This window comes from Haematobia irritans, chromosome 3, assembly GCF_050003625.1.
Source record: "Haematobia irritans isolate KBUSLIRL chromosome 3, ASM5000362v1, whole genome shotgun sequence".
Lineage (NCBI taxonomy): Eukaryota > Metazoa > Arthropoda > Insecta > Diptera > Muscidae > Haematobia > Haematobia irritans.
In genome coordinates, this window is record NC_134399.1 from 109,079,072 (window position 1) to 109,093,738 (window position 14,667).

The following is a 14,667-nucleotide window of genomic DNA, read 5'->3' on the forward strand; positions in this document are numbered from 1 at the left end:
AAACACAGCCATCCACAATCGAATTACTTGAGTTGCGGTAACGCTTGCCGATGGCAAGGTATCTTAAAACCTCCTAACACCGTCTTCTAAATTGTAAGTAAGTCCGTACCTTGTATATGTTATATCAAAAAAGGCCGATAAATACGTATCCCAGCAAAAAGAATTGGAAGTTGTTCCACAAACATTTCTTTTAAAGCCCATCCCAGGATCCCCCATCGAGTTTCTTCAACTTCCGATGCAGTCCTTTTGGACAAGTCCACAAACATATCTTCTGAAGCGCATCGTGGGATCCCCCAATGATTTTTTTCCACTTCCGATGCAGTCCTTTTGGACAAATCTTAACCAATTTGAATTACATTTGATACACAAAAATCTTAATTCTACTCTCAGGGCAATATTTCAAGTAAATCGAAATGAAAATTTGGTCTCCGGTAGTTATATGAATCTAAATCGGGCGAAAGATATATATGGAAGCTATATCTAAAACTGAACCGATTTTAACGAAAATTATTATTGACCATCCATTGTACTCTTTGTGCAAAATTTGAAGGAAATGGAGATACAATTCTAGCCTCTAGGGCCAATTAAATCAATATCGGGCGAAAGATATATATTGGAGCTATATAATCATCATTTTCGGTACACATTATTATGGTCCTAGAACACCTTCCGATTTCCAATTTTAGGCAAATTGGATAAAAACGGATTCTAGAATCCCAAGAAGTAAAATCGGGAGGTCGGTCTATATGGGGGCTATATCGAAACATGGACCGATACTCACTATTTTCGGCATTCCTCTTTATGGTCCTAGAATACCTCTAGATATCCAATTTTTAGGCAAATTGGATAAAAACTACGGATTCTAGAATCCCAAGAAGTAAAATTGGGAGGTCGGTCTATATGGGGGCTATACCAAAACATGGGGACTATATCTCTAGATTTCCAATTTCAGGCAAATTAGATAAAAACTACCGTTTCTATAAGTCCATGACCCCAAATCGGGGAATCAAATTATATGGGAGCTATATCAAAACCTGAACCGATTAAGCCCATCTTCAAGCTTGGCCTGCGTGCAGACAAAAGACGATTCTGTGCCAAAATTCAGGACGATAGTTCCATTATTGAAGACTGTAGCGTGATTACAACAGACAGACAGAGAGGCGGCCAAACGGACATGCTTATATCGTCTTAGATTTCTTCCTGATCAAAAATATATATACTTTATATAGTCGGAAATCGATATTTCGATGTGTTACAAACGGAATGACAAACTTATTATACCCCCGTCACCATTCTTTGGTGGTGGGTATAAAAATTAACTAAAAGTAAAAAAAAAGTAGTGGCCCCAAATCATGACCATTTGAACCATACAGTAGTTCATTTTTACTATTTTTGGGAATCATACGAAAATTTTAAAAAGGAAAATTTCATTGGGATTTGGAAATAATAAATAAAAAAATTAAATTTAACTACAAGCAGACAATTTTCTACAATAAAAATAAGCTTAAATTATCGTTGGTTTAACTACGGACTTTTTTTCAGTGTATAGACTTGCAGTTATATAGGGGGGGGAGACAGTGTCATAGCCACATAATTTCAGCTTTTAATGATCGCTAAATATAATATGACTTCTTTGATCCTAATTTTATTTCCTCATATAGATGTTTTTATTAATTACATTTTTAATTAGGCTTTTGTAATTTTTAAGACAATTTCGAGCATGGCATTTTATGGTTTAAGTTGAAAAAAAAAGATGAACTTTGTAATCATTAAATTTAGTTGGGTTAGATGCTATTACATCAGACATTGACATTTGCCATATCAATTTGGTTGTAACACTCTCAAGTTTGTCGCTTAAGTCTTTTGTTTTTTTTTCCTACATTACTCTGTGATTCTCCCTTGGAGATAACATATAATCACGTTTGGGTCTTAAGTCTTGGTGTTTTTTGTATTTTCTGAAATTGTTGTTGGCTTGCGAAATAAGTTTTTAATTTTTTTTTTCAGAACACAACAATTTACAATCAGAAGCAAGACAAAATTTATAACGAGTTATAAGGTAAGTAAATGCTTATTTTAGCACATATTTTCAGTTTATTTCATAACACAAAGCATTTATTAAAGAAGAAAAAAAATGAAATAAGAGAAAAACAAAAATAATGAAAAAAAAACAACAATTACAAATTCCATCAACGTTCGAAATTCATTCAAGAAATCGGTTTATATGATATAAAATCACATTAAACAAAAAAATGATGTGAATTATTTGCAAAATTACAGAAGAAGAAGAAAACAAAAACAATTGGACAAAACCTTGCGAATACAAAGAAAGTTTTTATTTTCGCTTTGATGAATTAGACAAATAAACAAACTCCCACTAACAATGAAAGTCGATATCTATGATCTGTAAAATCTCCATCAATGGTCTTCGTCTTTGAAATGATCAACAATCAATTAGGGTTTAATTTTTTTTTTCATTATTATATAAATAATAATCGTTGATAGTTGACGTTTGATAGAAAATTAAAATGAGTCCATTAAAATGCGAACAAAAATCAGTAAAATGTTGCGGTATTTTTTCTCACAACTCTCAACCATATGACTTAAGTGCTATTAAAATTTATTTATTGTGATTTTATACAAATTTTATGCGAATCACAATCGCCTCTTAACCACAAAAAAAGTATCACTTGCGATTCAAGCCATAAACATAAAAGACGGACAGACATACACAAGCGGACAAATATATATATGGTGTGAGGCACTGGGTCTAACTAGTCAATGTGAAGAGGAGAATGTTGGTGGCTGATGACTGCAAACCATTTAGTTTGAAAAACAAAAAAAAAAAGAATATTAACAATTACCAACTCGTTTCAAGTGACTTTTAATGAACACCTTTTAATGAGGCATGACTACAATGCATAAACAACTTTTTTTTTCTTTTTGATATATTACATACCTAACCACATTTTTCTTTCAATGAATGCATTTATATATATATGGTATATATATTTAAAAATCTTTATTTGTAATTAATGTATGTAATTTCTAGAAGTATGTCAAAATCTTCATCTAATCTAAACTGTATGCTTTGGTTTTTATAACCCTGTTTATGGTCTTGCGAAATAACAGTTGCTGTCATAAAAAAAAAAATATCGCTGATGTTGTGCATTTATTTTCCTTTTTTTATAAATATTTATAGAGTTATGTATTTCCTTTAGTAAATAATGCAATTTCATAAGTTCATTTTGTTCCACCTCATTAAACATTTGCAGTTTTATGTTTGTTTTCATTCGTTTAAAAACAAAATAAAGGTGGAGAAGAAATTACTGAAATTGTTTCAATTATTGCGATTTATTGTTAAACATTTCCTGATAACTGTTATAATTAATTGGAGAAGGCTTTTCCTAGTCAGCTAGTGGAGTGGAAAATAATTCTAAAAATGTCCCACAAGATAATAAACCACAAGAATGTAATGTAAAAATTCTAGAAATTCTCGATTAATATTCTATTTAGTGTATAGTGCAATATAATATTGAGGGAAAGGAATAAACTCCGCCTTTTTTGACTATGGGAAATAATGTGACCACCTTAAGGTTAGATTGGGTTCTAAGCCAATGTTAGGCCATTCAGTCCATTGTGGTACCACAGTTGGTGAAAATTGTTACATTAAAATTGATATATATCAGAAAATACTGGAGAATACCAGTTTTTCTCTTGTGGTTCTGAAAGATAAACAAATTTCCTACAGTTTAATTTATGAACAATATTTGATCGTGCTCGTATACAGAAAAAAGTCAGTTGTAAAACTGATGCTAAAATAAACTTTTATTTTTAAAATTTTTGTAAGAAATTTTCCCCAGCCAAACGATTTTTTCTTTATTCCAAAAATTATATGAACTAAATGGGAGTAACATTTCAATGTCATGCAATTAAGTTTAATTCTAATTAAAACAGAATAAGTTTTTCGTACACTTCTCAAAAATGAAATTTTATTTCTATAGAAAATTTTCTATGAAATGAAAATTTTGACAAAATTTTCTATGGATCTAAAATTTTAACAACATTTTCTATAGAAATATAATTTTGACAAAATTTCCTATAGAAATAAAATTTTGACAAAATTTTCTAAAAAAAATAAATTTTGACAAAATTTTCAATAGATATAAAATTGTAAAAAAAAAATCTATAGAAATAAAATTTTGATAAAATTTTCTATAGAAATAAAATGTTGATACAATTGTCCATAGAAATAAAAATTTGACAAAATTTTCTATAGACATAAAATTTTGAAAAAAATTGCTATATAAATAAAATTTTGACAAAATTTTCTATAGAACTAAAATTTTGACAACATTTTGTGTATAAATAACATTTTGACAAAATTTTCTACAGAATAAAATTTTGACATTTTCCATAGAAATAACATTTTGACAAAATTTTCTATAGAAATAACATTTTGACAAAATTTTCTATAGAAATAAAATTTTGACAAAATCTTCCTTAGAAATAAAACTTTGACAAAATCTTCTTTAGAAATAAAATTTTGACAAAAATTGAACATTTTGTCAAAATTTTATTTGTAAAGAAGATTTGGTCAAAGTTTTATTTCTAAGGAAGATTTTGTCAAAGTTTTATTTCTAAGGAAGATTTTGTCAAAATTTTATTTCTATAGAAAATTTTGTCAAAAAGTTATTTCTATAGAAAATTTTGTCAAACAAAATTGAAAACAAAATTGTAAAAAAAAAATTCTATAGAAATAAAATTTTGACAAAATTTTCTATAGAACTAAAATTTTGACAAAATTTTCTATAGAACAAAAATTTTGACAAATTTTCTACAGAAATAAAATTTTGACAAAATTTTCGATAGAAATAAAATTTTGACAAAATTTTCTACAGAAATAAAATTTTGACAAAATCTTCTTTAGAAATAAAATTTTGACGAAATTTTCTATAGAAATAAAATTTTGACAAAATTTTGTATAGAAATTTTGACAACATTTTCTATAGAAATAAAATTTTGTCAAAATCATCTATAGAAATAAAATTTTGACAAAATTTTCTATAGAAATAAAATTTTGACAAAATTTTCTGTAGAAATAAAATTTTGATAAAATGGTTTATAGAAATAACATTTTGACAAAATTTTGTATAGAAAAAATTTTGATAATTTTTAATTATAGAAATAAAAATTTTACAAAATTTTATATAGATATAAAATTTTGACAAAATTTTGTATACAAATAACATTTTGACAAAATTTTCAATAGAATTAAAATTATGACAACATTTTCTATAGAAATTTTGACAAAATTTTCTATAGAAATACCATTTTGACAAAATTTTCTATAGAAATAAAATTTTGACAAAATTTTCTATAGAAATAAAATTTTGACAAAACTGTCTATAGAAATAAAATTTTGACAAAATTTTCTACAGAAATAAAATTATGACAAATTTTTCTATAGAAATAAAATTTTGATAAAATATTCGATAGAAATAAAATGTTGACAAAAATTTCACAATTTCACAAAATGTTGACAAAAATTCATCATCCGATCCGGCTGAAATTTGGTACATGGTGTCACCAAATTATCTCTAACAACCATGCAAAAATTGGTCCACGTCGGTCCATAATTATATATAGCCCCCATATAAACAGATCCCCAGATTTGGTTTGCGGAGCCTCAAAGAGAAGCAAATTTCATACGATCCGGCTGAAATTTGGTACATGGTGTTGGTATATGGTCTCTAAAAAACATGCTAAAATTGGTCGATTACGGTCCATAATTATATATACCCCCCATATAAACCGTTCCCCAGATTTGATCTCCGGAGCCTCTTGGAGGAGCAAAATTTATCCGATCCTGTTCAAATGTGGAACGTAGTGTAAGTATATGGTTTCTTACATACATGCAAAAATTGGTCCATATCACTTTACAATTATATTTAACATAGCCCCCATATAAACCGATCCCCAGATTTGGCTTGCGGAGCCTCTAAGAGAAGCAAATTTCATCCGATGCGGTTGAAATTTGGAACATGGTGTTAGTATATGGTCTCTAACAACCGTGCCAGAATTGGTCCATATCGGTCCATAATTATATATAGCCCCATATAAACCGTTTTCCAGATTTGACCTCCGTAGCCTCTTGGAGGAGCAAATTTCATACGATCCGGTTCAAATTTGGAACGTGGTGTTAGATTTGGCTTGCGGAGCCTCTAAGAGAATCATATTTCATCCGATCTGGCTGAAATTTGGTACATGGTGTTGGTATATGGTCTCTAACAACCATACAAAAATTGGTCCACATCGGTCCATAATTATATATAGCCCCCATATAAACCGATCCCCAGATTTGGCTTGCGGAGCCTCTAAGAGAAGCAAATTTCATCCGATCCGGTTGAAATTTGGAACAGGGTGTTAGTATATGGCCTCTAACAACCGTGCCAGAATTGGTCCATATCGGTCCATAATTATATATAGCCCCCATATAAACCGTTCTCCAGATTTGACCTCCGGAGCCTCTTGGAGGAGCAAAATTCATACGATCCGGTTCAAATTTGGAACATGGTGTTAGTATATGGCCGCTTACAACCATACCAAAATTGGTATCGGTCTATAGTTATATATAGCCCATCTTCAATCACAAAAAATTGGTCCACATCGGTTTATAATCATGGTTGCCACTAGAGTCGAAAATAATCTATCTAAATTTTATTTTTATAGAAAATTTTGTCAAAATTTTATTTCTATAGAAAATTTTGTCAAAATTTTATTTCTATAGAAAATTTTGTTAAAATTTTATTTCGATAGAAAATTTTGTTAAAATTTCATTTCTATAGAAAATTTTGTCAAAACTTTATTTTTATAGAAAACTTTGTCAAAATTGTATTTCTATAGAAAATTTTGTGAAAATTTTATTTCTATAGAAAATTTTGTTAAAATTTTATTTCTATAGAAAATTTTGTCAAACTGAATTATAGACGTATTTAATCGGTCTTTTTTGATTTAATATATACCACGTAGAAATAAAATTTTGACAAAATTTTCCATAGAAATAAATTTTTGATTAAATTTTATATATATAAAATTTTGACAAAATTTTCTGTAGAAATAAAATTTGACAAAATTTTCTATAGCAATAAAGTTTTGACAAAATTTTCTATACAAATAAAATCTTAACAAAATGTTCTATAGAAATACAATTTTGACGAAATTTTCTATATAAATGAAATTTTGACAAAATTTTCTGTAAAAATAAAATTTTAATTTTTTTTTTGACAATTTCAATAGAATTAAAATTATGACAACATTTTCTATAGAAATTTTGACAAAATTTTCTATAGAAATACCATTTTGACAAAATTTTCTATAGAAATAACATTTTGACGAAATTTTCTATATAAATAAAATTTTGACAAAATTATCTGTAGAAATAAAATTTTAATTCTGTTGAAAATAGAACTAAAATTTTGACAAAATTTTCTCTAGAACTAAAATTTCGACAAAACTGTCTATAGAAATAAAATTTTGACAAAATTTTCTACAGAAATAAAATTTTGACAAATTTTTCTATAGAAATAAAATTTTGATAAAATATTCGATAGAAATAAAATGCTAACAACATTTTCTATAGAAACCAAAGTGTTTCTACCCTCCTCCATAGGATGGGCGTATATTAACTTTGTCATTCCGTTTGTAACATATCGAAATATTGCTCTAAGACCCCATAAAATATATATATTCTGGGTCGTGGTGAAATTCTGAGTCGATCTGAGCATGTCCGTCTGTTGAAATCACGCTAACTTCGGAACAAAACAAGCTATCGACTTGAAACTTGGCACAAGTAGTTGTTATTGATGTAGGTCAGATGGTATTGCAAATGGGCCATATCGGTCCACTTTTACGTATAGCCCCCATATAAACGGACCCCCAAATTTGGTTTGCGGGGACTTTAAGAGATGCAAATTTCATCCGATCCGGCTGAAATTTGGTACATGGTGTCACCAAATGATCTCTAACAACCATGCAAAAATTGGTCCACATCGGTCCACATCGGTCCACATCGGTCCATAATTATATATAGCCTCCATATAAACCAATCCCCAGATTTGATCTCCGGAGCCCCTTGGAAGAGCAAAATTCATCCGATTCGGTTGAAATTTGGTACATGATGTCAGTATATGGTATCCAACAACCATGCAGGAAATGGTTCACATCAGTCCATAATTATATATAGCCCCCATATAAACCGATCCCCAGATTTGACCTCTGGTGCCTTTTGGAGAAGCACAATTCATCCGATCTGGTTGAAATTTGGTACGTGGTGGTAGTATATGTTATTTAACAGCCATGCCAAAAGTGGTCCATATGAGTCCGTAATCATATATAGCCCCCATATAAACCGATCCCGAGATTTGGTTTTGGATCCTCTTGGAGGAGCACATTTCAGCCGAGTCAGTTGAAATTTGGTACATTGTGCTAGTATATGGCCGTTAACAACCATGTCTAACTAGGTCCATATCGGTCTATAGTTATATATAGCTCGCAGATAAATCGATCCCCAATCACACAAAAATTGGTCCATATCAAGTTCATAATTCTATATAGCCCCCATATAAGCGACCTCCATATTTCAATTCTGGCTCTCTACCACGTATGGACTAACTCACAACAAATTGTGATAGATTATTTTAGGCACTAGTGGCAACCGTGATCCCCATACCCCTATTAATTAATTTTTTAATATCTCAAATATTAATTGATGGCGAATTGAATATTTCAATCATGAATTAACTACGTGTGTGGTAAAAATAGTCGTTTCCCTTAAATCTCAAAATTAACTTTAAGACTCAGATGTGTTTCTTTCACATTACACAGTTATCTAAATTCATCAGAAGTTGTCACTGGGGTTTGTGTGTGTGTTTTTTTTTGTTCTCTTGTACATTTAAGATGGCACCAGACATCAATATCACCGTCTCCATCAGAACAAAAACATGTCTAAATAACCGAAAAAGAACATTTTCAGACATTTTCAGTAGAATTTTCCTTATTCGTTTGTTGCTGATGATGATAATCATCATCATCATCATTATGCATCGGGTACATGTACAGCATTTTGATTGAATGGCTTTTGTCACTGACCTTCTTCAAGACGCATTTCCTGCTTCAAGGTTATTGTGTGTGCAACGACATCTTTGGTGGATAGATGTTGCCGGAATTGAAGAATGACATTCGCAACATGATGATGATGATCATCATCATGATTTTGGTTGAGACAACAATGACCCTGGCCATGTTTATAATGGCATTGCTACTGGTCTAGGTACACCAGGAAAAAAATCATTTATTATGTTAAATTCAAAATAATAAAATAAAATTTTAAAAATTTTAATAAATGAACATGTTATGTGTAGCTGCCAATTTACGATTGCTATCTTAAACTGCTAGTGAGGCAAGTGCCTGTTTATTCCCTCTTTGGTAGACCATGATCAATGACATTTTAACTGTGTTTAAAAAATCTTTATTTATTAAAAAAATAATCGTAACTAACGACAAAAGAAGCTACCTGCAGAAGCTATCTCTATTTTACTGTATAATGATTATTTGCGTCTATTCTCTGTTAATTCATTAAAAATAATGAAGCTCTAAATTCCAGCTATCGCCAATGTCATCTTTATGTCACTAAATTTGACACTGTACGATAGAGATTTATCAGCACTGACCACCAAAAGTCATCGTCATTATCATTATGGTCTCCACCCTGTAGCTCCACCCAAAAAAAAAAAAATAAAACGATCATTTCTACAGTCAAGTGCAGTCAGTGTGTCACGACCATTTATCTTAAGAGCCCATAACTTTCTTGCTTGTTTTTCTTTTTTGTTCTCCTACTCTTCAGACTGACTTTCTGTCTCCCGATCAAGTCTTTGCAAAAAACAAAAACAAAGAACAGCAAATTTCTATGTTGGGAAAACTATGTTAGAAAGACGTAGAAAAAGAGGCATAGAATTTATGGGTTAACAGGCCTACTTACTCGTATTTCGCTGTCTTGCATCGGGCTGAATGTCTCTTTGGTTGGCGGTTAACGACAACTGAAGATGTCATCAAAAGGTAGAAATTCCAGGGATTTTGGTTTTTTCCATTGGCAAAGTTTTTCTTCTTTTTTTTTCTCGCAAAAACTGTGGAATTGGCTGAAACGCTCAGATTTTATTATTTTTGCCAGTTATCAGGTTTGGTGCATTCATTGTTTTCTCAGACACGATAATCAAAGTTGCCATACCATTTTACTCTAGTTTAGGGTTATAGAAAATTTCCGCCGAATTTTATTTCTATGGAAAATTGTGTCAACATTTTATTTCTATAGAAAATTTTGTAAAAATTTTATTTCTATAGAAAATTTTGACAAAATGTTATTTCTATAGAAAATTTTGTCAAAATTTTATTTCTATAAAAAATTTTGTCAAAATTGTATTTTTAGACAAAAATTTGTCAAAATCTTATTTCTATAGAAAATTTTGTCAAAATTTTATTTCTATAGAATATGTTGTCACAATTTTATTTCTATAGAAAATTTTGTCAATTTTTTATTTCTATAGAAAATTTTGGCAAAATTTTATTTCTATAGAAAAATTTGTCAAAATTGTATTTTTATAGAATATTTTGTCAACATTTTATTTCTATAGAAAATTTTGTCAACATTTTATTTCTATAGAAAATTTTGTAAAAATTTTATTTCTATAGAAAATTTTGTCAAAATTTTATTTCTATAGAAAATTATGTCAAAATTTTATTTCTATGGAAAATTTTGTCAAAATTTTATTTGTATAGAAAAAATTGTCAAAATCTTATTTCTATAGAAAATTTTGTCAAAATTTTATTTCTATAGAAAATTTTGTAAAAATGTTATTTCTATAGAAAAATTTGTCAAAATTGTATTTTTATAGAAAATTTTGTCAACATTTTATTTCTATAGAAAATTTTGTCAACATTTTATTTCTATAGAAAATTTTGTAAAAATTTTATTTCTATAGAAAATTTTGTCAAAATTTTATTTCTATAGAAAATTATGTCAAAATTTTATTTCTATGGAAAATTTTGTCAAAATTTTATTTCTATAGAAAATTTTGTCAAATTTTTTTTTCTATAGAAAATTTTGTCAAAATTTTATTTCTATAGAAAATTTTGTAAAAATGTTATTTCTATAGAAAAATTTGTCAAAATTGTATTTTTATAGAAAATTTTGTCAACATTTTATTTCTATAGAAAATTTTGTCAACATTTTATTTCTATAGAAAATTTTGTAAAAATTTTATTTCTATAGAAAATTTTGTCAAAATTTTATTTCTATAGAAAATTATGTCAAAATTTTATTTCTATGGAAAATTTAGTCAAAATTTTATTTCTATAGAAAATTTTGTCATATTTTTTTTTCTATAGAAAATTTTGTCAAAATTTTATTTCTATAGAAAAATTTGTCAAAATTGTATTTTTGTAAAAAATTTTGTCAACATTTTATTTCTATAGAAAATTTTGTCAAAATTTTATTTCTATGAAAAATTTTGTCAAAATTTTATTTGTATTGAAAAATTTGTCAAAATCTTATTTCTATAGAAAATTTTTTATTTCTATAGAAAATTTTGTCAAAATTTTATTTCTAGAGACAAATTGTCAAAATTTTATTTCTATAGAAAATTTTGTCAACATTTTATTTCTATAGAAAAAATTGTCAAAATCTTATTTCTATAGAAAATTTTGTCAAAATTTTATTTCTATAGAAAATTTTGTAAAAATGTTATTTCTATAGAAAAATTTGTCAAAATTGTATTTTTATAGAAAATTTTGTAAAAATTTTATTTCTATAGAAAATTTTGTCAAAATTTTATTTCTATAGAAAATTATGTCAAAATTTTATTTCTATGGAAAATTTTGTCAAAATTTTATTTCTATAGAAAATTTTGTCAAATTTTTTTTTCTATAGAAAATTTTGTCAAAATTTTATTTCTATAGAAAAATTTGTCAAAATTGTATTTTTGTAGAAAATTTTGTCAACATTTTATTTCTATAGAAAATTTTGTCAACATTTTATTTCTACAGAAAATTTTGTCAAAATTTTATTTCTATGAAAATTTTGTCAAAATTTTATTTGTATTGAAAAATTTGTCAAAATCTTATTTCTATAGAAAATTTTTTATTTCTATAGAAAATTTTGTCAAAATTTTATTTCTAGAGACAAATTGTCCTAATTTTTTTCTATAGAAAATTTTGTCAAAATTTATTTCTATAGAAAATGTTGTCAAAATTTTATTTCTATAGAAAATTTTGTCAACATTTTATTTCTATAGAAAATTTTGTCAACATTTTATTTCTATAGAAAATTTTGTCACAATTTTATTTCTATAGAAAATTTTGTCAATTTTTTTTTTTAAAGAAAATTTTGTCAAAATTTTATTTGTATAGAAAAATTTGTCAAAATCTTATTTCTATAGAAAATTTTGTCAAAATTTTATTTCTATAGAAAATTTTGTCAAAATTTTATTTCTATAGAAAAATTTGTCAAAATTGTATTTTTTAGAAAATTTTGTCAACATTTTATTTCTATAGAAAAATTTGTCAAAATTGTATTTTTTAGAAAATTTTGTCAACATTTTATTTCTATAGAAAATTTTGTAAAAAGTTTATTTCTATAGAAAATTTTGCCAAAATTTTATTTCTATAGAAAATTTTGTCAAAATTTTATTTCTATAGAAAATTTTGTCAAAATTGTATTTTTATAGAAAAATTTGTCAAAATCTTATTTCTATAGAAAATTTTGTCAAAATTTTATTTCTATAGAAAATTATGTCAAAATTTTATTTCTATGGAAAATTTTTTTTTTTTTTATTTGTATAGAAAAATTTGTTAAAATCTTATTTCTATAGAAAATTTTGTCAAAATTTTATTTCTATAGAAAATTTTGTCAAAATGTTATTTCTATAGAAAAATTTGTCAAAATTGTATTTTTATAGAAAATTTTGTCAACATTTTATTTTTATAGAAAATTTTGTCAACATTTTATTTCTATAGAAAATTTTGTAAAAATTTTATTTCTATAGAAAATTTTGTCAAAATTTTATTTCTATAGAAAATTTTGCTAAAATTTTATTTCTATAGAAAATTTTGTCAAAATTTTACTTCTATAGAAAATTTTGTCAAAATTTTATTCCTATAGAAAATTTGACCAAAATTTTATTTCTATAGAAAATTTTGTCGAATTTTTTTTTTGTATAGAAAATTCTGTCAAAATTATATTTTGTCAAAATTTTATTTCTATAGAAAATTGTGTCAAAATTGTATTTTGTCAAAATTTTATTTCTATAGAAAATTTTGTCAAAATTGTATTTGTATTGCAAAATTTTGTCAAAATTTTATTTCTATAGAAAATTTTGTCAGCATTTTATTTCTATTGCAAAATTTTGTCGAAATTTTATTTCTATAGAAAATTTTGTCAAAATTTTATTTCTATAGAAAATTTTGTCAAAATTTTATTTCTATAGAAAATTTTGTCAAAATTTTATTTCTATAGAAAATTTTGTCAAAATTTTATTTCTATAGAAAATTTTGTCAAAACTTTATTTCTATAGAAAATTTTGTCAAAATTTTATTTCTATTGAAAATTTTGTCAAAATTTTATTTCTATAGAAAATTTTGTCGAAATTTTATTTCTATAGAAAATTGTGTCAAAATTATATTTTGTCAAAATTTTATTTCTATAGAAAATTTTGTCAAAATTGTATTTCTATTGCAAAATATTGTCAAAATTTTATTTCTATTGCAAAATTTTATTTCTATTGCAAAATTTTGTCAAAATTTTATTTCGATGGAAACTTTTGTCGAAATTTTATTTCTATACAAAATTTTGTCGAAATTTTATTTCTATAGAAAATTTTGTCAAAATTTTATTTCTATAGAAAATTTTGTCAAAATTTTGTTTCTATAAAAAATGTTGTCAAAATTTTATTTCCATAGAAAATTTTGTCTACATTTTATTTCTATAGAAAATTTTGTCAAAATTTTATTTGTATTGAAAATTTTGTCAAAATTTTATTTTTATAAAAATTTTTCTCAACATTTTATTTCTATAGAAAATTTTGTCAAAATTTTATTTCTATAGAAAATTTTGTCAAAATTTTATTTCTATAGAAAATTTTGTCAAAATTTTATGTCTATAAAAAATTTTGTCAAAATTTTACTTCTATAGAAAATTTAGTCAAAATTTTATTTCTATAGAAAATTGTGTCAACATTTGATTTCTTTACAAATTTTGTCGAAATTTTATTTCTATAGAAAGCTTTGTCAAAATTTTATTTTTATAGAAAAATTTGTCTAAATTTTATTTCGTGGAGATTTTGCCAAAAATGTTATTTCTATAGAAAATTGTCCCAAAGTTTAATTTCTATAGAAAATTTTATTTTTATAGAAAAATTTGTCAAAATTTTGTTTCATAGAAAATTGTGTGAAAATTTTATTTATAAGAAAATTTTGCCAAAATTTTATTTCTGAAGAAAACTTTGTCAAAATTTTATTTCTATAGAAAATTTCGTCAAAATTTTATTTCTATAAAAGATTTTGTCAAAATTTTATTTGTATAAAAAATTTTGTCAAAATTTTATTTCTGTAGAAAACTTT

At 25.9% G+C, this 14,667-nt stretch overlaps 1 protein-coding gene across 10 annotated transcripts in view; it reads left to right on the forward strand.

The window, feature by feature from the left end:
- Positions 1-14,667, forward strand: part of LOC142229417 (uncharacterized) — a 250,695-nt gene that overhangs the window by 74,700 nt on the left and 161,328 nt on the right. For 7 of the 10 annotated variants that reach the window (XM_075299974.1, XM_075299973.1, XM_075299980.1 and 4 more), the window contains one exon: positions 2,005-2,056. The exons of the other annotated variants lie outside the window; for them this stretch is intronic. The gene's annotated coding sequence lies outside the window, so the exon portion shown is untranslated. The remainder of the gene's footprint in view (positions 1-2,004; positions 2,057-14,667) is intronic. 10 annotated transcript variants of the gene reach the window in all.